The following is a 21675-nucleotide window of genomic DNA, read 5'->3' on the forward strand; positions in this document are numbered from 1 at the left end:
TGGGAACATATGTATACGTATAACTGATTCACTTTGTTATAAAGCAGAAACTAACACACCATTGTAAAGCAATTATACTCCAATACAGATGTTAAAAAACAATATTTACGATTTTATTTCTGCATATTCTTTTTTTATGAAATATATAATGCATTCTAATGCATTGGTTAAAGATGTAGATTCTGGATTTAGCTAATTCTGCATATAAATATTGTCTCTACAATTACCAGCCCTGTAACTTGGAGGAATGTCATAGACTTTCTCTGCTTTAGTTTTGTTATCAGTAAAATGGCATAATATTTCCTATTTCATGGATATTTTTAAACATTTAAGCATGGGATATTTGAGAGAAATGAATGAGGTAACATAAGTACAGAACACATAGTAAACTCATTACTAATACATACTGGGCTATATTGTTGTGAAAATTCTATTGTGATTTCAAAAAATAAAATATCTTTTCACTATATAAATGCAATTATTTTATGCATTGTAGACTAATATTTGTGTTGAATTTTCTGTCACATCAAACCAAATTCTATGTGTGCTGTATTAACAAAGAGGAAAGAAATCTACCGAAAAATATTCTTCATATACATAGACACAATGCTACTTGACAAAGTGTGAACAGTTAAAACTGAAAAACAAAATCTCAGTTACATCAGCATCAAATATTATATTTTATAAAAATTTAGGCACACACTTAATGAACTATCTGTAAGACCTGTGTATTAGATATCCATTTCTGTGTGACAAAACCCTTTAAAACTTAGTAACTATAAAATTCAATAATCCTTTGCTTATTCATGTATTCCATGATTGACTAATTGGTATGATGTGTTAGCAGGAAGTCTTAGTTCCTCCACCCCTAGGCTCTCTATAATCTCCATGGTGTGGTAGCGGATAGCATGGCAGCTGGCTTCCTCTAGAATGAGAGATCCAAGAGATTGAGAGGCACACAGAATAAGGGGAGGAGAATTAGTTTCCACCTTTTGAAGGAAGGAGTGGCAAAACATTTGTGGACATATGTTAAAACCACTGTACATTGGAAACTGCAAAACATTTGAGAGAAAATTTTTTAAAATAAACAAATAAATCAGGAAATACGGCGTGCCCACTGACTGGATCATTTTTATCAATTCTCTCTGAATTTATCTATACTCTAAATATAGTCATGATGAAAGTCCAGCAAGGTTGTGAGTATGTGTATGGGGGTGAAAATTTTGACAATATGATTCTAAAATGCACAGCTAATATCAGTACTTACTTAGAAGTTACAGGAATAAAGACATTGTACTTTTGGTGTAAGGATAAATATATAGAGCAATAAAACTGATTAAGGAAACCAAAAATAAACCAACGCAAATATAGCATTATGGGTTGAATCGTGTCCCCCCAAAAGATGTTGAAGTCGTAACCCCCAGTACCTGGGAATGGGATCTTATTTGGAAATATGGTGTTTAGAGATAGGCAAGTTAAGATGAAGTCATTAGGATGAGTCCTAGTCCAATATGACTGTGTTTTGATAAAAAAGAGGAAACATACACACAGACATAGAAATACATGGAGGGGAGACAATGGGAAGACACAGGGAGAACGGCTGTGCCTACCAGAAGCTAGCAGACAGACGTGGAATGGATTCACGCTCACAGCGCTCAAAAAGAACCAACCGTGCTGATACCTTGATTTCAGACATCTTTCCTCCAGAACCAAGAAACAATTCTATTGTTTAAACTGCCCAGTTTGTGGTACTTTGTTTCTGCAGCCCCAGGAAACTAATACAATGGGGAGTGAAGGTCATTTCAACAAATGGTGCTGGAAAAACTGGATATAGATATATATATGTATATTTATATTTATATATAAAATTCTCATGCTTACCTCACATAATAAATAAAATTATTGAAATGGATAGGGGACTTAAGCATTTAAGGTAAAGTTACAAAGACTCTAGAATAAGCAATAGGATGTAATCTTTGTTACTTTGACGTAAGCAAAACTTTCTTAGCTAGGATATAAAAAACACACACTCTAAAGGAATAAATTTAACTTTACTTCCATGAAATTTAAAAATTCTGCTTTTTTCAGGACACAATTTAGAAAAATGATAAATGACAAAGCAAGACACCAAATTTGGATAATGTTTAAAATCTACATGCCCTACAAAGGATTTGTTTCCAGAATACATTAAAACAAACAAACTCATAACTCAGTAGGAAGGCAAACAACACAATTAAAACATCATGAACTTCCAGCTACTGCCTAGAATATAAAAATCTGAAAAGAATGTAAATTCCACACTAACAAAAACTAAAAAGAGGCCCATTTATAAAATTATAATTTTCTTAGACCTAGCAGAGAGCTGAATTCTCAAAGCTCCTAATTAGCCTGAAAACTAATGATAAAAGTAACTTCAAGGAGAGACAGGACGTGAGCACTGACTCACCTGGGTCAGAGGATGGGAGGAAGTCGGTGACCGTAGGACAAGGTAAGGAGCTTTCAGATGAAGTTTTCTAAGGAATTGCTGAAGGCTGAGTGGGCGGTGGGGGTAGTGATATATAAGCCGTGGTGAGTACAGACACAAAATTGACCGCACTCACTTTCAGGTTCATCTCAGTAGAATTTCACTGGGCCTGAGAAAGATTCAAAGCAGAGAGAAACACCATCAGTGTTCCAGGCACGGGAAAGAGTATACCCCGAGAGCCCAGCTCAGGGATCCTTCTCTGCTGGGGAAAAAACAAACAAGCAAACCAACAAACAACAAAAAAATGTTAAGCTGCTGGGTGAAGGCCAGTAAACCCTGTATTATCATGATGCAGGTGAAGACCTATTGGAACAAAAGTAAGGGAAAATTAAACAAGCAAACAAACAAGAAAATTCTGTCCCTGGGAGAGGGGAATGAAAACTTTCTCAGACCAAACCAATTAGAGGTCATCTCTACTGTTTGTTTCTAGTGCCTTAACAGTGACCTTTCTATGTCAGGCATTTAAAAATACCTGTTTTTCTTAAGATTTTTTTGATGTGGACCATTTTTAAAGTCTTTATTGAATTTGTTCCAATATTGCTTCTTTTTTTTTTTTTTTTTTAAATGTTTTGGTTTTTTGGCTGTGAGGCATGTGGTATCCTAGCTTCCCAACAAGGGATCGAACACGCACCCCCTGTATTGGAAGGCGAAGTCTTAACCACTGGACTGTCAGGGAAGTCCCAATAAACACCTATTAGATGGTATAGATATTGCTTGGAAATTACAGAGATGGCTTTATACGCTCTTTCATTCATACCAACCATAACCTGGGTGTTGTTTCCTCAAGAAATAAATTGGATGACAGATAGATTCTAGGTGGTTTTACAGACACCTAGGATATAAAATACAATTCCATTAAAGAAAATGTTATTTCTTAAAATAAATTTAGTAAAACATGTACTTCTAAGGAAGACAAATTGCAAGGTGAAATCTGTATTAATGATCTTAATCAATTTTTTGTTACCAAGTTAATAATTTTCTGGTTGAGACAGTCTCAAATAACCCTTCAGTGTGTCCTAATAATGCTATATTCAGAAATGCATTTTTTAACACTTATCCTAGAAATATTATTAGAGGAAATTTGTGTTTAATTTTCTGGCTTAGACAGTCTCAAATGATCTTTCAGTGTGTCCTAATAATGCTACATTCAGAAATCCATTTTTTAACACCTATTCTAAAAATTGTCTTAGAAAAAAATTAGAATTTACATAGAATTCCATGTAAATATCAGGATGCCATCAGATGATTCCAACACTTTATTACAGCAAATTTTTCACCCAAGTTGAAAGGTTGTTCTAGAGTAAAAGAATCTAAAGGGAAACAACCCTACATAATATGCAAGAACTAAAATCAGGTCTTAGTCAAGAGAAAATTAACAAAGCTTTTGATTTATTTTTAGACTACAAAGAACATTTCAATTTACAGTGAATGCTGGATGATATTATGGATTCTGTTGATTTTCTTAGGTGTGATTTTAGCTTGGTGATCCAAAGAGATATGCTTTTTCTTAGGATATGCTGAGGTAGATCAACAAAATATGTAAAATTAACAATATTGAAACATTTTTGAATCTATGTGGTGACGAATGACAACTGTACCATTCTATATTTTTTACGTTTGAAAATATATGTAATTTAAAAATTTGGGGAAACTTTTCCTAACAAGAACTTTTTGGAGGAGGCAAGGATATACAATGGAGAAAAGACAGTCTCTTCAATAAGTGATGCTGGGAAAACTGGACACCTACATGTAAAAGAATGAAATTAGAACACTCCCTAACACCATACACAAAAATAAACTCAAAATGGATAAGAGACCTGAATGTAAGACTGGACACTATAAAACTCTTAGAGGAAAACATAGTAAGAACATTCTTTGACATAAATCACAGTAAGTTTTTTTTTGATCCACCTCCTAGAGTAATGGAAGTAAAAATAAAAATAAACAAATGAGAACTAATGAAACTTAAAAGCTTTTGCAAAGCAAAGGAAACTACAAACAAGGCAAAAAGACAACCCTCAGAATGGGAGAAAATATGTGCAAACGAACCAACAAAGGATTAATCTCTAAAATATATAAACAGCTCATGCAGCTCAATACTAAAGAAACAAACAACCCAATCCAAAAATGGGCAGAAGACCTAAACAGACATTTCTCCATAGAAGACATACAGATGGAAGCACATGGAAAGCAGCTCAATATCACTAATTATTAGAGAAATGCAAATCAAAACTACAATGAGGTATCACTTCACACCAGTTAGAATGGGCATCATAAGAAAATCTACAAACAACAAATGCTGGAGAGAGTGTGGAGAACAGGGTACTCTCTTGCACTGTTGGTGGGAATGTAAATTGATACAGCCACTATGGAGAACAGTATGGCGGTTCCTTAAAAAACTAAAAATAGAATTACCATATGACGCAGCAATCCCACTACTGGGCATATACCCAGAGAAAATTATAATTCAAAAAGACACATGTGGGCTTCCCTGGTGGCGCAGTGGTTGAGAATCTGCCTGCCAATGCAGGGAACACGGGTTCGAGCCCTGATTTGGGAAGATCCCACATGCCGCGGAGCAACTAGGCCCGTGAGCCACAATTACTGAGCCTGCACGTCTGGAGCCTGTGCTCCGCAACAAGAGAGGCCGCGATAATGAGAGGCCCGCGCACCGCGATGAAGAGTGGCCCCACTTGCCGCAACTAGAGAAAGCCCTTGCACAGAAACGCAGACCCAACACAGCCATAAATAAAATAAATTATTAAAAAAAAAAAAAAAAACTCTTAAAAAAAAAAAAAAAAAGACACATGCACCCCAATGTTCATTGCAGCACTATTTACAGTAGCCAAGTCATGGAAGCAACCTAAATGCCCATCAACAGATGAATGGATAAAGAAGATGTGGTACATATATACAGTGGAATATTACTCAGCCATAAAAAGGAATGAAATTGGGTCATTTGTGGAGACTTGGATGGACCTAGAGACTGTCATACAGAGCAAGGTAAGTCAGAAAGAGAAAAACAAATATCATATATTAACGCATATATGTTGAACCTAGAAAAATGGTACAGATGAACGGGTTTGCAGGGCAGAAATAGAGACACAGATGTAGAGAACAAATGTATGGACACCAAGGGGGGTTAGTGGCGGGGGGATGGTGGTGGTGTGATGAATTGGGAGATTGGGATTGACATATATACACTAAAATGTATAAAATGGATAACTAACAAGAACCTGCTGTATAAAAAAATAAATAAAATAAAAGTCAAAAAGAAAAAAAAAACTTTTTGGGACTTCCCTGGTGGTGCAGTGGTTAAGAATTTGCCTGCCAATACAGGGGACACAAGCTCGAGCCCTGGTCCGGGAAGATCCCATATGTCCCGGAGCAACTAAGAGCATGCACCACAACAACTGAGCCTGTGCTCTAGAGCCTGTGAGCCACAACTACTGAGCCAGCGTGCCACAACTACTGAAGCCCATGCGCCTAGAGCCCATGCTCCGCAACAAGACAAGCCACTGCAATGAGAAGCCTGCGTACCGTAACCAAGAGTAGCCCGGCTCAATGCAACTAAAGAAAGCCCATGTGCAGCAACAAAGATCTGACCCAGCCCTAAATAAATAAATAAATAAATAAATAAATTTACTAAAAAAAAAAAAAAAGAACTTTTTGAATCTTCATACCAGAATCTGCATACCAGATTCATTGTCCTCTGGACTTCACTGAGAATTGAAGCCAGCACATTTTCCTGTTTTTGTGCGAAACAATTCTGGGTCCAGGTAATAAAAAAAAGAAAAGAAAAAAAAAAGGTCAGCTGTTTGCTCCAGGAAATACTAGCTCTTGGAAGGTAAGACTGTGAACCAAATAGCTTACCTTTCAAGACTAGCATCTTGCTCACCAAGGCTCACTTCAGGACCTTCTCTCTTTGGGCCAAACCAGTTCAAAGCATTCACGCCATCAACTGCCTACTCCCATCCAGTTCCCTGATTTTCAAAGAGGCCCTAAAAACCCACAAATATCCTTCCCTAATTGTCCTATTTTAAAACAATACCAATGTCTGCCAAGGTGGCTTATTACTGCAATAAACCTAAAAAACTATCTTTGCTTCAACAAGTGGGTTTTTTGATAGTTATTTGAGGCACTGACAGTTGACATTTCTCATAGTTGGTTCATTAGAGGTCCTGGTTCTAAAATGACACAATCACCAAATGTCATGTGTCAATCTCAGTTAGATCTTAATGCAGAGAAAACAAAAGTAGCTTAAGAGAATGTTGTGGGAATTAGGGAAATGTAAATGTTTTCTGAATATGAAACGACATTATGGAATTTTTGTTTACTTGTATAGGTGTTGTATGTGGTTTGTAAATTATGTGGGAGATTGTTTTTTCTTAGAACATGCTGAAATATTGTTGGGTGGACAATTTTCAGAAGGTATAGATGTATAGATCAATACAAAAGATCAAGTACACGCAGAAAATTATTAAAATTCTTAAATCCAGCTGGACGGTATATGCACACTCAGTGTATTTGTTTTCAACCTTTGCTAGAAAATCTTATTTTAAAAATATGGGAAATATTCTTCCCCAAAGCTTTGTAGGAACACAGACCAGAAACTGCCTTCTGGTTGTTAATATTGTCTACAAGTTGTTTGTTTAGAGTTTCTTGAAGTTTGCCAAAAGTTTTACATTTGAATATTTCACATTGAGAATCTAAAGTATATTTTTGTAATATCCCACCAAAGAGCTTTTTCAATTTACTCAAATCCTCACACCCATAAATCTGAAGGTAGACATTTACATTACATTTTATTACATTCAATGTTCTACATTAGTCTCTGAGAGATTCTTTGGGGAAAAAATGCATATACACACTTTTGTGTATACACACATATACATAAACACACATACACTTACAATTAAGCATTACTTCCTTCTAATATTTTGAATGAAGGAGGTAGGGCCAAATCATAAACATAGCTATTTTAGTCTTTAGCCAAAAAGTGGTATTTTAGAAGCTTGAAAATGACAGAGCTATCTGCTGAAACATTCCATGAAACTCATGAATTACTACTTCTGAGTTTCCCTAGAGCTATTAAAATTTGAAAAGGAGAGAAAGGAAAAAAAAAAAAAAGGCTTCCATCCCAATCTACAAAAAGGGATTAAACATCATGGCATTGACATCTGGACTTTCAAGCAGGTGAATAAAAGGCCTACCCAGAATTGACAGCCTGCTGACTTATTTAATTCAAAATTACTATTCATGTCAACTCAAATTCCAGAGAAAGTGGCAATCTGGTGTCACAAATGCTGAATGTGAGCAAGATTGTCACACAAAGGTTAGTACCATATGTCATACTTGAAATAGAAACATAATTTTCTTTGGGGGCATGGATTATAAAATGTCCACTAAGACTGACTTTTATTGGTATTTGCAATACTAAATCATATAACAAGTTCATGGCTGTGGTTTATACTTTAATACAGCATTTTTAGCATATATTTATCATGAATAGATAATTTTATATAGGTAGAAGTGTATAAAAACACACACATGTATATATATGTATATATACAAAAAATAAAATATATGAGTGTGTATGTATAAAATATACACAAAAACATGTTTACGTGGGTATATATGTATAAGCTATATATGATATATCTACATTATATAGATATAAGACAGCCCCCAACAACAAGAAAATTTCTCAAAGTCAAAATGTCAGTAGTGCCTGTTTTACACTTTTAAAAATATAAAGATCCCATAACTCATTAAACATATAAGAATTTTTTTGGTAAGAATTCTATGCTTAGAATGAAGACATTTTAAGATTTTTTTCTGTTTTAAAGACTTATACTTTTGTAATTCCAAAAAACTAGGGCTGAGAGTGAGTAAAAGGATTAGGGAAGTTCATATATACATGATAGAACCAAAACCTAGGATGTATATGAAATTTGCCAGACTTGAGGAAAGAAACTATGATCAGAAATATAGTAGTTATCTATTGCTACCTAACACATTTCAGAAAACTTAGCAGCTAAAAACAGTACCATGTATTATCTCACAGTTTCAGTGGTCAAGTGGTCCAAACTGAGCTTAGCTGGTCCACTGCTTCAAGGTCTCTCACACGGTTGAAATAAAGTTTTTGGCCAGGGTTATGTTCTCATTTGAGGCTTAAATGGAAAAGAATCTGCTTCCAAGCTCATGTGGTCGTTGGCCACATTCAGTCCCTTGTGGGTTGTTAGCTTCAGGGCTTCAGCTTCTTGGGGGCTGTCAGCCAGAGGTCACCCCTAATCCCTAGCCACCTGTTGGAAATAGGCTGCACTCTTTTCCAGTTTTTTTTGCCAGTGGTCCTCCCCAACATGGCTTCTTGCTTCATTAAAGCATGCAAGGCTAGCAGGCAACCTAAATAGTCTGTTACACAAGCTGTCGTGTTTATAATAATATCACATAGACATGGATTGGCATCTCATCACATTTGACATATCCTTTTGGTTAAAAGCAAGTCAAAGATCTCACCTATGCTCAAATGGAGGAGATTACACAAGAGCATGAATACCAGGATGCAGAGACCATGAGGGGTCATCTTAAAACTTACTCCCTGCAGTAGGTAAAGGAAGTAATTTATGCAGAGACTCTCCTGTGTTATCACTTGCTGGAATCTGAATGTCACAGACAGGAGGTAGGAAATAAAGAATACTGACCTCAGATGAAATCAGCAGAACTGCACACAATGAGTTAATTGTAAGGAAGAGGAGATTTCTAGTATCAGCTGAGGATTATGTATTGCATGGTACAGTGAATAAGGTAGCCTCTAAAATAACACTTAGAGTCATTAATTCCATAAACAAACCAAGGTTTACATCAATAAGAAGTCTAAGTGTTTTTAGACTAACTGTTATAATAGAACATATGTTACCATTTACCTGTATTAAGTACATTTTAAATCATTTTAAAATCTATGATATTGGAATTTTTTAAGATTTAAAAATGCTCAAAATAGAAATTGTTTATGAAATACTCTTTTCCTCTCCTTAAAGAACTAAACCTGAGGGACTGAGTAAATACACTTGGAACTACTAGGGAAAAAAATCATATTGACTTAATTGGATATACATATGTGTGTGTGTGTGTAATTTCTACTATTAATATGGTGTTCTGAAAAGTTGAACATAAAAAAAGACAAAGCAAGAAAAAATGGCAAGGGTGATGGGAAAGAGCAGGGTGATGGGAAGAAGCAGGTAAGAAAATGTATAGTCCATAAAAACCATATTGTAAAATTTTATAAAATCAGGAAAGTATATTTTACTTATATTTAAATAAGAACTCATTATGATAAAGCTTTAGGAAGTACTTAGTATTGTTTCTGCCAGGCTTTTTGTCAATACTCTTCTGTGTCTCACCAGGATCTTATTAGTTTACATTACCTAAGATTATTGCGTATTTATGACTAATAATGAGTAATCATGCATTCTTAATGGAATTGTGATTATCTTTGTGTTTCCTTTCCTACACTCTTCACATTTAATTATTCACATCTAATTGTATCTAATAATTCTCCAGCCTCTTGTTTTGCCATTTAAAATCTATATGATAGAGAAAACAGTAGAGCTAATAAATCTCAAATATATATTTTCAGCCCTGATTTCTGATTCTTCTTTAAAGGAACTTCATTTTCATTTCTACTATGTCTTTTGGAAATATCTCAGAGGTATGTGAAACCCCACATGTCTGTAGTGGACCTAGCTTGTTGCTGTCAAGCTATGAACCATTCCTCTGCTCCAATGGTCTCTATTTTAATAAAAAGTATCAAAATCCACCAAATTTTTGAAGCCAGAAAGCTTGAGGTCTTCTTGACTCGTCCCACTTCATGCTTTGGACATCCAATCACTCATTTTCTTTTGAATCGTCAACTAGTCTGTATCCTGATTGGATGCTGATGCCTCCATACCTATATCTGCAACCCTAAGATTTTTTGTAAAACTTTAACATTTTATTATACTTTCTATAATTGCTCCTTGGATGTTTAATAAGCAAATCACTCTTCAAATGCCCAAATCAGACTTGCACTCACCTTCCACACACCTACCTATTCCTCACCAGCCTTCTACTTCTTAGTAGGTAGCCTTATCATCCACTCAGTTGCTCAAACTAAAAATCTAAACGTGATCTGTTGATTTGTGTTTGTTTTATTCCTTCACATCTAATATGCAGTTATTCAATAAATCCTAGGAGATATTCCAGATAGGAGGACTGTACCACCTCTACTGCTAAAATGCTAGTCTGTGCCACAGTACACTTGCCTCTGGACTACAGCAACAAATTTCTGAATCATCTTTCTGTAGCCAGGCTGAAGAGAATGCAGATTTTAAATCTCGATTTAAAAGAAGTAAATAATCTGACTCATTGCTATTTATTGGGGCTCAGTTGCCACGCCTTTTCATTCTATCCCTCTGTCTCAGCCACATTTGCTATGGTATGATGCATAATCGACCCCAAATAGGCCTCTCTTGATCCCCATAACTGTGAATGTTACCCTACATGAAAAAAATAACTCTGTAGCTGTGATTAAGTTGAGGATCTTGAGATGGGAAGATTATTCTGGATTATCCAAATGGGCCATAAATGCAGTCACAAATGCCCTTTATAAAACGGAGGCGGAAGCAGATTAGACTCAGAAGAGAAGGTGCAATATGATTGTGGAGGCAAAAACTAGAGTGCTGTGGCAACAAGCCAAGGAACGCTGGCCGCCGTCAGAGCTGGAAGAGGCCAGGGCAAGGGCAAGAAACAGACTCTGGCTTACAGCCTCTGGAGGGAGGGCAGCCCACTTGGCATCCTGATTTTAGCCCAGTGACTTTGGATTTCCAGCCTTCAGAACTACGAGAGAATACATTTCTGTTGTTTTAAAACATTGTTTGTGATCATTTGTTACAGCATCCATAGGGAACTAATATCCTTACTTTCTTCTGTGTCTGTTTCATACAGTTTGCATTTACTGATTTTTGTTTTGTTTTGTTTTGTTCAACCATGTTCTTAGATTATTAGATCTCATAAGCTTATAAATTTAAAATGATTGCAACAGAAATAAGTTCGTTCTTTTCACTAGTCAATGATTTTCAAATGCATACACTAGTCAAGATGACCCTGCATCTGGGAACAACTTGCAAGTTTAACGAAACCTCCAGATGACCCCACATTCACCCATGCTGTAGACCATGATGGTTTGGGTAGTTATAAATAGAATAACCTCTGAAGACCTAGTTTGGTAGATATTAATATTAATATTTAATGTTACTGTTGAACTTCTTTGCCCAAACCTCCAGGTTTGGGCTGTTTCTGCTTCTACTGCATTCTGAATACCAACAGGTTGTTGTTCCTTACCTAACTACCTTATAAGGATGGCTTTTATTCTTTACCCCAGGTCTCCAGCTGCTTTGCTTAGGTACCCAATTCTTTAATATCTTTTTAAAGTGAACTAAACATAGTTGGAGGGCAGAAGACTAATTTTATATATCTCTTGTATCCCACAAAGAAATCCAGGCCTGTGTACACAAGGGCCATGAAAGAAAATAACTGAAGTAAAACACCATTGAATTGTATCTTCCCTTAGTATTTACATACCACTACCATTCTTTCAATTCCCTCCAATCATCACCAACCTCTTAACTTCCCTTCTACTTCCCTCCATTTTGACATCTCTTCCAAGAGGTTAATATGTGCAAATATCTGTGCCCTTGTTTTCTAACCTTACCCAAATGTATATAAAACTTCCCTTCCAAGAGGACAATATCACACACACAAAAATAGAAAGCCAGATATTTACATCCTGAGAATGTGATGGGGGCAAGTGTTATTCATTTAAAACATAGCTAACAAAAACAAGTCTACTATAAGAACAAGAATTTTTTTTAAAGGTACTCAAATATGTCTCAAATTTTAATAAGATCCTCTATACACACATTTATCTGCTACTGAAAATTTTTATTACAATTCAACACGCTGCTCTAACAGTGCTCTGGCCAAGCCACCCAACATTTTCTTTACATTCCTTCCACACAAGTTAATTTGTTTCAAATTCTCAGTATTGGGTTTCATTTTACAGGGACTTCAGGCTTCTAAAACAGGCAGTACCTAAGACCTACTAGTGCTTCTTTGTGTCAGATCAAAGTGGAACTAAAGTATATTCAAGTCATTCAGATGCAAGTTACATAGATTCCTTATAAGTTACTTGTATTAAGGTAGAAAAGAGATGCAAGAAAAAAAGACATCACAGAACTTATAATATAGGTCATCAAAATATTGGTACCCAATCTGCCCTAGTGTAGAGTAGCTTTCCCAAGCTGCTTCATAATGATCCTAAAATTACTAGCAGGAAAAAATAGTACAAGAATAAAGTTTATGGCTCATCCGACCCTGTATCATAACTACTGTCATAACTGTTGTTGTAATTATTCTCATAATTATCCTCAGAAGGATCTCTATGATACAGGCAATAATGACAGCTACATCTAAATCTTTCCATTCTCGATTGAGTCTCAACATCCTTCTGCTGAGGTTCTCTTTGAGACTCAGACAGAGGAAGTCATTTGCCATAGCAATTTTTAATATATTGAATCACCCTTTCCATCCTTTCTCTCCAAGCAATTAACAATGTCCTCCCCCCTCTCCTCCTGTAGATTAAGTCTCCGTCCAGTCTGTTGAGGTGAATATTCTGGTAGAGTGGATAGCAACTTGCTACTAGGGTTGAGAGTCAAGTTACTGAGGTTCTTTATGAACACTGCAGAGATAGATTGAGAGGCAGCTAGAATTGCCTGGGAATTTTCATCGATGGACATTTGAGGAGACTCCAGGGTCCAGGTTGGGTTAACTTCTGATGAATCCATTGGAGTCTAGTCACAGCTTGAAGCTCCTCCTAGATTTTTGGATTCTAGTGGAAGGTGATGGTTTAGACTCAAACTGCTACAAAGTAGCCTGGAAGAACTATAGAGCCAAGAAACAGCGAGAAAAATTCAAGCTCTGACACACCGTGGTGAGGGAAAAATCCCTGCATTTACTGTTAGTTTGACTTAGAATGCTCTTCATCCAGGTCTAATCATAGATGGATTGTCTCACCATTTAGTTAATTAACAGCTCAAAAATTTCCTTTCAGAAAAGTTTTCTCTAGTCATCCTGGATAAGTAACATCTGTCTTCCAACTACCTTCAGTCACGGGAATCATGAGGCTTTCCCTTTTCTTTTCGAGTTATGGCACACCAGAATGTATTTTTTTGTTTGTTTTTTGCTTTTTAAAATTTCTTTCTTCTTTCTTTCTTTCTTTCTTTCTTTCTTTCTTTCTTTCTTTCTTTCTTTCTTTCTTTCTTTCTTAACGTCTTTATTGGAGTATAATTGCTTTACAATGGTGTGTTAGTTTCTGCTGTATAACAAAGTGAATCAGCTATACATAAACATATGTCCCCATATCTCCTTCCTCTTGCGTCTCCCTCTCACCCTCCCTATCCCACCCCTCTAGGTGGTCACAAAGCACCAAACTGATCTCCCTGTGCTATGCGGCTGCTTCCCACTAGCTATCTATTTTACATTTGGTAGTGTATATATGTCCATGCCACCCTCTTACTTCGTCCTAGCTTACCCTTACCCTGAGCAAAGCCAATCTTTAGGGGAAAGAAAACAACAGGAAATATGCATGGACCTATTTCTTCTCTTTATTCAATAGCATAAACTGAGGACAATATTTTAGGAAGTAAATTTACGTACCTCAAGGAATTTTAAAAAGCTAAAACTGTAGACCATATAGGTCTTAACATTCTCTTGGCAGACACTGAATACATAGCAAATAAGATACATTCTGTGCCTACTTGCTTTTCCACTTCTCAAAGCCACCATCCTCTGTTTTGGTGACGTGAGCAGGATGAATTCTGTAAAATAAGGTTCATACATGCGTTATAACACACAAAGAAACAAAAAACCATTGGCAACATTTCAGTATATCATACCAAAACATGCTACCCAGAAATATAACTTTTATTTAGAAACTTCCCACATAGGAACTATGGCAGCAACTTACTCAATAGACCTTCTTGTCTGATCCAAAAGTGCTTGTACCTACATTGTGACTTCAGTAACGGACTGTAATGAATTTTCCCCAAACAACCATTGTGTAACTGTTTCCACATCTTCATAAGAAATTCGTCTTTAAGGAGGAAGTAGGAATTCAATATTTAAGACATTTGGAAGGAGAGAGTCAATAAAGTGACAAAGATGAGATGGATGGTAAGAGGAAAGTAGTGCTTGTGCAGCGTTGCATAACAGCTTATTGAGAAGGGCTTTTAAAAGGTTATTATTCTATTCTACTGAAAGTATTGATATTAAGAAACCATTTTTTTAACTGAAAATTTTTAACTCCCAATTTTTTCCTGTGTGCAGGTTTCTTCAATTTCTCAACACTGAAATTGTATACTGTGAAGTTTTTGCACTCGCTCAGCAGTTCTGTGACTTGGAAATGATCTACTTGAAAAATGCTGGAGGGCTGTTTTAGTGGGAGAGTGGGAGGAGACCCTTCACGCTCACCACTATACAGGTGCAGTGTTGTTAGGAGAGGATTTTTTACCATCTTTATATGGGTGTAAATGGCCAGAAAAGCAGGTCTGAGCAGAATTTATTCTCTAAATGGAAGTAAAGATGAGCAGGGAGTCCCAAGTGAGAGCCAAGATAATTCAACCCGGCAGATATATGACTGCAGGTTGTTTATAAATAAAAAGCAAGTTCAATCAATTGGAAATGTGAACATTACCAAAAAAAAATCACGTATGTTCATTTATTGGCTTATTTGACTAATTCTGCTGAATGCAACCAATCTCCTCTTGTAGCTGACACCAACAATCTACCTCCTGCAAATTCCCTGCTGACTCCATTCATGCTCCAACACCCCAACAACCACTTTCAACCTCCCCGCCGCAAGGATGCCCTCCTTTCTCCCTATGACGCTGGACATCACACCCATTAGGTCAGCTTTCCAGGCAGAATCCTCCTTACTCAACTTGAACTCTAAACTCTTACTAGGCTGCTGGAGATTCTCATCCCTCCTTTTCATGCAGATACTTACCTACTTTGCTCAGTCACCCATAGTAGTTTTTGAACTAAATTGTTTCAGAAGGAAAGGAAAGGGAATGATGAAGAGGAGTAGATAAAAATCAAGATTTTGATTTTTGAGCTTCAAAAGTGTTCTTGATTTTTAGATGACTAAAAAGTGGTAATAGCTAGCTGTAAGAACAAAGCAGTTGCAATCATTGGAACTAGGCTGACATATGTAAATATTAGGTATTCATTCTTCATTTAATTGATTGCACATGTGTTGACATTTTGTTTTCTGTTTAATGATTTGTTTTATTGATGACTATTCCCATGATTAATTACATAGGCTATTTATGCCAGTGGGAACTCCTGGCATCCAGGGTGGAGGGTAAAAAATTTGATCAGTTAATGGAATGTACATATAACCTTAAGTCAACAATATTAATCAGAGTAACACAGGATCAAGAAAAGAAATATTATTTAGTAGTAGACTGAGGGGACAAAAGAGTCAGACAAAGAGTCATATAGGCAAGCATATACTGGCAAAAAATAAAGAAGATATCCTATAGAAGTTTTCCAAGACATATATGAGCAATGGGAGGGAGAGAGAAAGAGGAAGAGAGAGAGAGAGAGAGAGAGAGAGAGAGAGAAACAAGAGAGATAGAAGGACACTCATTCTTTATGGCCATTCCTTTATCTCAATTCAGTCTAAGAATTCCTAGTTGTCAATACTTGCCAGAATAAGAAAGTTAGAAAAGTAATGCTATTTAAAATCTTTTATATGTATATATATGTATATATATACAAAATAAACTCCATGAATCTTTTAATGATCTCATGAACCAAGTGAATGGTGAATTTCTATTTTCATGTTAAAGAATCACTATCAGTTTTAACTCTTCAATGTTCTTCTGGACTGAGTTGTCACAAGAATAGGTATTATCATTCAAATGTTCTAAAATCATTAACACTTTTATTTGTATGTCATTCTAGCTAAGGAATGCACTGGTTTTATCTGGGATTTTTTTTGTTTGGTTGTTTTTAAAACTCATTTCAATATTATAAATATGTGCAATATGAACATGGCCTATTAAGTAACCACATCATTTAAATTTGAAGAAATCTTAGGGGGCACATTCAAGATGGTGGAGGAGTAAGACGTGGAGATCACCTTCCTCCCCACAAATACTTCAAAACTATATCTACATGACGAACAACCCCTACAGAACACCTACTGAATGCTGAAAGAAGACCTCAGACTTCCCAAAAGTATAATTTGTAGCGCTTGTTATCATTGGTGGATTTGTTTTATGGTTTGGTTGCTATCTTCTTTCTTTCTCTCTTTCTTTTTTAAATTTCTTTTTCTATTTTTCTTTCCTTCTTTCTTTCTTTCTTTCCTTCCTCCTTCCTTCCTCCCGTTCTTTCTTTCTTTCTTTTCTTTCTTTTTTTCTTCCTTCCTTCCTTTCTTTTCTTTCTTCCTTCCTTTCTTTTCTCTTTCTTTCCTTTCTTTCTTCCTTCCTTTCTTCTTTCTTTCTTTCTTTTCTCTTTCTTTCCTTTCTTTCTTTCTTTCTTTCTTTCTTTCTTTCTTTCTTTCTTTCTTTCCATCTTTCTTTCTTTTCTCCTGTTTCTTCTGAGCTGTGTGGCTGACAGGGCCTTGGAACTCCGTCCAGGTGTCAGGCCTGAGCCTCAGAGTTGGGGGAGCTAAGATCAGGACATTGGTCCACCAAAGAGCTCCAGGCCCCATGTAATAGCAAATGGGGAAAGCTCTCCCAGAGATCTCCATCTCAATGCTAAGACCCACATCCACTAAACAACCAGCAAGCTACGGTGCTGGACACACTATGCCAAATAACTAGCAAGACAGAAACACAAACCCAACCATGAGCAGAGAGGCTGCCTAAAATCATAATAAGTTCACAGACACCCCCAAAAAACACCATCGGACATGGTCCTGCCCACCAGAAAGACAAGATGCAGCCTCATCCACCAGGACACAGGCACCAGTTCGCTCACCAGGAAGCCTACACAACCCACTGAACCAACCTCACCCACTGGGGACAGACACCAAAAACAACGGGAACTACGAACCTGCAGCCTGTGAAACAGAAACCCCAAACACAGTCAGTAGGCAAAATGAGAAGACAGAGAAATGCACAGCAGATGAAGGAGCAAGGTAAAAACCCACCAGACCAAACAAATGAAGAGGAAATACGCAGCCTACCTGAAAAAGAATTCAGAGTAATGATAGTAAAGATGATCCAAAATCTTGGGAATAGAATGGAGAAAATACAAGAAACGTTTAACATAGACCTAGAAGAACTAAAGAGCAAACAACCAATGATGAACACCACAATAAATGAAATTAAAAATTCTCTAGAAGGAATCAATAGCAGAAAAACTGAGGCAGAAGAATGAATAAGTGACCAGGAACACAAAAGAGTGGAAATAACTACCACAGAGCAGAATAAAGAAAAAAGAATGAAAAGAATTGAGAACAATCTCAGAGACCTCTGGGACAACATTAAATGCACCAACATTCAAATTATAGGGGCACCAGAGGAAGAAGAGAAAAAAAAGTGACTGAGAAAATGTTTGAAGAGATTATAGTTGAAAACTTCCCTAATATGGGGAAGGAAATACTCACTTAAGTCCAGTAAGTGCAGAGAGTCCCATACAGGATAAATCCAAGGAGAAACATGCCAAGACACATATTAATCAAACTATCAAAAATTAAGTACAAGGAAAAAATATTAAAAGCAGAAGGGAAAAGCAACAAATAACATAAAAGGGAATCCCCATTAGGTTAACAGCTGATCTTTCAGAAGAAACTATGCAAGCCAGAAGGGAGTGGCAGGACATATTTAAAGTGATGCAAGGGAAACAAACTACAACCAAGATTACTCTACCCAGCAAGGATCTCATTCAGATTCAATGGGAAATAAAAACCTTTACAAATAAGGAAAAGGTAAGGGAATTCAGCACCACTAAACCAGCTCTACAACAAATGCTAAAGGAATCTCTATAGGCAGGAAACACAAGAGAAGGAAAAGACTTACAATAACAAACCCAAAACAATTAAGAAAATAGTAATAGGAACATACATATCAATAACTACCTTAAATGTAAAGGGATTGAATGTTCCAATCAAAAGACACAGACTTGCTGAATGGATACAAAAACAAGACCCATACATATGCTGTCTACAAGAGACCCACTTCAGAACTAGGGACACATACAGACTGAAAGTGAAGGGATGGGAAAAGATACTCCATGTAAATGGAAATCAAAAGAAAGCTGGAGTAGCCATTCTCATACCAGACAAAATAGACTTTAAAATAAAGACTATTACAAGAGACAAATACAGACAACATAATGATCAAGGGATCAATCCAAGATGAAGATATAACAACTGTAAAGATTTACGCACCCAACATAGGAGCACATCAATACATAAGGCAAATATTAACAGCCATATAAGGGGAAATCGACAGTAACACAATCATAGTAGGGGACTTTAACATCCCACTTTCACCAATGGACAGACCCTCCAAAATGAAAATAAATAAGGACACACAAGCTTTAAATGATAAATTAAACATGAAGTTAACTGATATTTACAGAACATTCCATCCAAAAACAGCAGGTTACACTTTCTTCTTAAGTGCTCATGAAACATTCTCCATATCTTGGATTGCAAATCAAGCCTTGGTAAATTAAAGAAACTGAAATCGTATCAGATATCTTTTCTGACCACAACGCTATGAGACTAGATATCAATTACAGGAAAAAATCTGTAAAAACTACAAACACATGGAGGTTAAACAATGCACTAGTAGATAACTAAGAGATCACTGAAGAACTTAAGGAGGAGATCAAAAAATACCTAGGAACAAATGACGATGAAAACACAATGACCCAAAACCTATGGGATACAGCAAAAGCAGTTCTAAGAGGGAAGTTTATAGCAATACAATCCTACCTCAAGAAACAAGAAACATCTCAAATAAACAACCTAAACTTACACATAAAGCAATTAGAGAAAGAAGAACAAAAAAACCCCAAAGTTAGCAGAAGGAAAGAAATCATAAAGATCAGATCAGAAATAAATGAAAAAGAAATGAAGGAAACAATAACAAAGATCAATAAAACTACAAGTTGTTTCTTTGAGAAGATAAACAAAATTGATAAATCATTAGCCAGACTCATCAAGAAAAAAAGGGAGAAGACTCAAATCAATAGAATCAGAAGTGAAAAAGGAGAAGTATCAACTGACACTGCAGACACACAAAAGATCATGAGAGATAACTACAAGCAACTATATGCCAAAAAAATGGACAACCTGGAAGAAATGGACACATTCTTAGAAAAGCACAACTTCCGAGACTGTACCTGGAAGTAATAGAAAATATGAACAGACCAATCACAAGCACTGAAATTGAAACTGTGATTAAGAATCTTCCAACAAACAAAAAGCCAAGGACCAGATGGCTTCACAGGCAAATTCTATCAAACATTTAGAGAAGAGCTAACACCTATCATTCTCAAATTCTTCGAAAATATAGCAGAGGGAGGAACATTCCCAAACTCATTCTATGAGGTCACCATCACCCTGATACCAAAACCAGACAAAGATGACACAAAACAAGAAAACTACAGGCCAATATCACTGATGAACATAGATGCAAATATCCTCAACTAAATACTAGCAAACAGAATCCAACAGCACATTAAAAGGATCATACACCATGATCAAGTGGGCTTTATCCCAGGAATGCAAGGATTCTTCAATATACTCAAATCAATCAATGTGATAAACCATATTGACAAACTGAAGGAGAAAAACCATATGAGCATCTCAGTAGATGCAGAAAGAGCTGTCGAAAAAATTCAACAACCATTTATGGTAAAAACCCTCCAGAAAGTAGGCATAGAGGGAACTTACCTCAGCCATATATGACAAAACCACAGCCAACATCATTCTCAATGGTGAAAAACTGAAACCATTTCCACTGAGATCAGGAACAAGACAAGGTTGCCCACTCACACCACTATTATTCAACATAGTTTTGGAAGTTTTAGCCACAGCAATCAGAGAAGAAAAAGAAATAAAAGGAATCCAAACTGGAAAAGAAGAAGTAAAACTGTCACTGTTTGCAGATGACATGATACTATACATAGATAATCCTAAAGATGCTACCAGAAAACTACTAGAGCTAATCAATGAATTTGGTAAAGTAACAGGATACAAACTTAATGCAGAGAAATCTCTTGCATTCCTATACACTAATGATGAAAAATCTAAAAGAGAAATTAAGGAAACACACCCATTTACCACTGCAACAAAATGAATAAAATACCTAGGAATAAATCTACCTAAGGAGACAAAAGACCTGTATGCAGAAAACTATAAGACACCGATGAAAGAAATTAAAGATGATACAAACAAACAGATGGAGAGATATACCATGTTCTTGAATTGGAAGAATCAACATTGTGACAATGACTATACTACCCAAAGCAATCTACAGATTCAACGCAATCCCTATGAAACTACCAATAGCATTTTTCACAGAACTAGAACAAAAAATTTCACAATTTGTACGGAATCACAAAAGACCCTGAACAGCCAAAGAAATCTTGAGAAAGAAAAACAGAGCTGGAGGAATCAGGCTTTCAGACTTCAGACTATACTACAAACCTACAGTATGGTACTGGCACAAAAACAGAAATATAGATCAATGGAACAGGATAGAAAGCCCAGAGGTAAACCCACACACATATGGTCACCTTATTTTTGATAAAGGAGGCAAGAATATACAGTGTAGAAAAGACAGCCTCTTCAATAAGTGGTGCTGGGAAAACTGGACAGCTACGTGTAAAAGAATGAAATTAGAACACTCCCTAACACCATACACAAAAATAAACTCAAAATGGATTAAAGACCTAAATGTAAGGCCAGACATGATTAAACTCTTAGAGGAAAACATAGGCAGAACACTCTATGACATAAATTACAGCAAGATCCTTTTTGACCCACCTCCTAGAGAAATGGAAATAAGAACAAAAATAAACAAATGGGA

At 36.2% G+C, this 21675-nt stretch overlaps 1 long non-coding RNA gene across 3 annotated transcripts; it reads right to left on the reverse strand.

Moving 5' to 3' along the window:
- Positions 1–587: 587 nt before the first annotated feature.
- On the reverse strand, positions 588–14269 carry LOC309622180. Of its 3 annotated transcripts, none has more exons than XR_014240576.1 (3): positions 8590–14269; positions 6208–6293; positions 588–2633 (listed from the first exon to the last, which is right to left on the reverse strand). It is a non-coding gene; the product is annotated as an uncharacterized lncRNA (long non-coding RNA). The 3 variants fall into 3 exon arrangements; XR_014240577.1 differs by having other exon boundaries at positions 6222–6293; positions 8575–14269; XR_014240578.1 differs by having other exon boundaries at positions 8575–14269.
- Positions 14270–21675: the final 7406 nt, after the last annotated feature.

The sequence above is a fragment of the Balaenoptera borealis genome (genome assembly GCF_965194805.1).
Source record: "Balaenoptera borealis genome assembly, contig: HAP1_SCAFFOLD_1740, whole genome shotgun sequence".
Classification (NCBI taxonomy): Eukaryota; Metazoa; Chordata; class Mammalia; order Artiodactyla; family Balaenopteridae; genus Balaenoptera; species Balaenoptera borealis.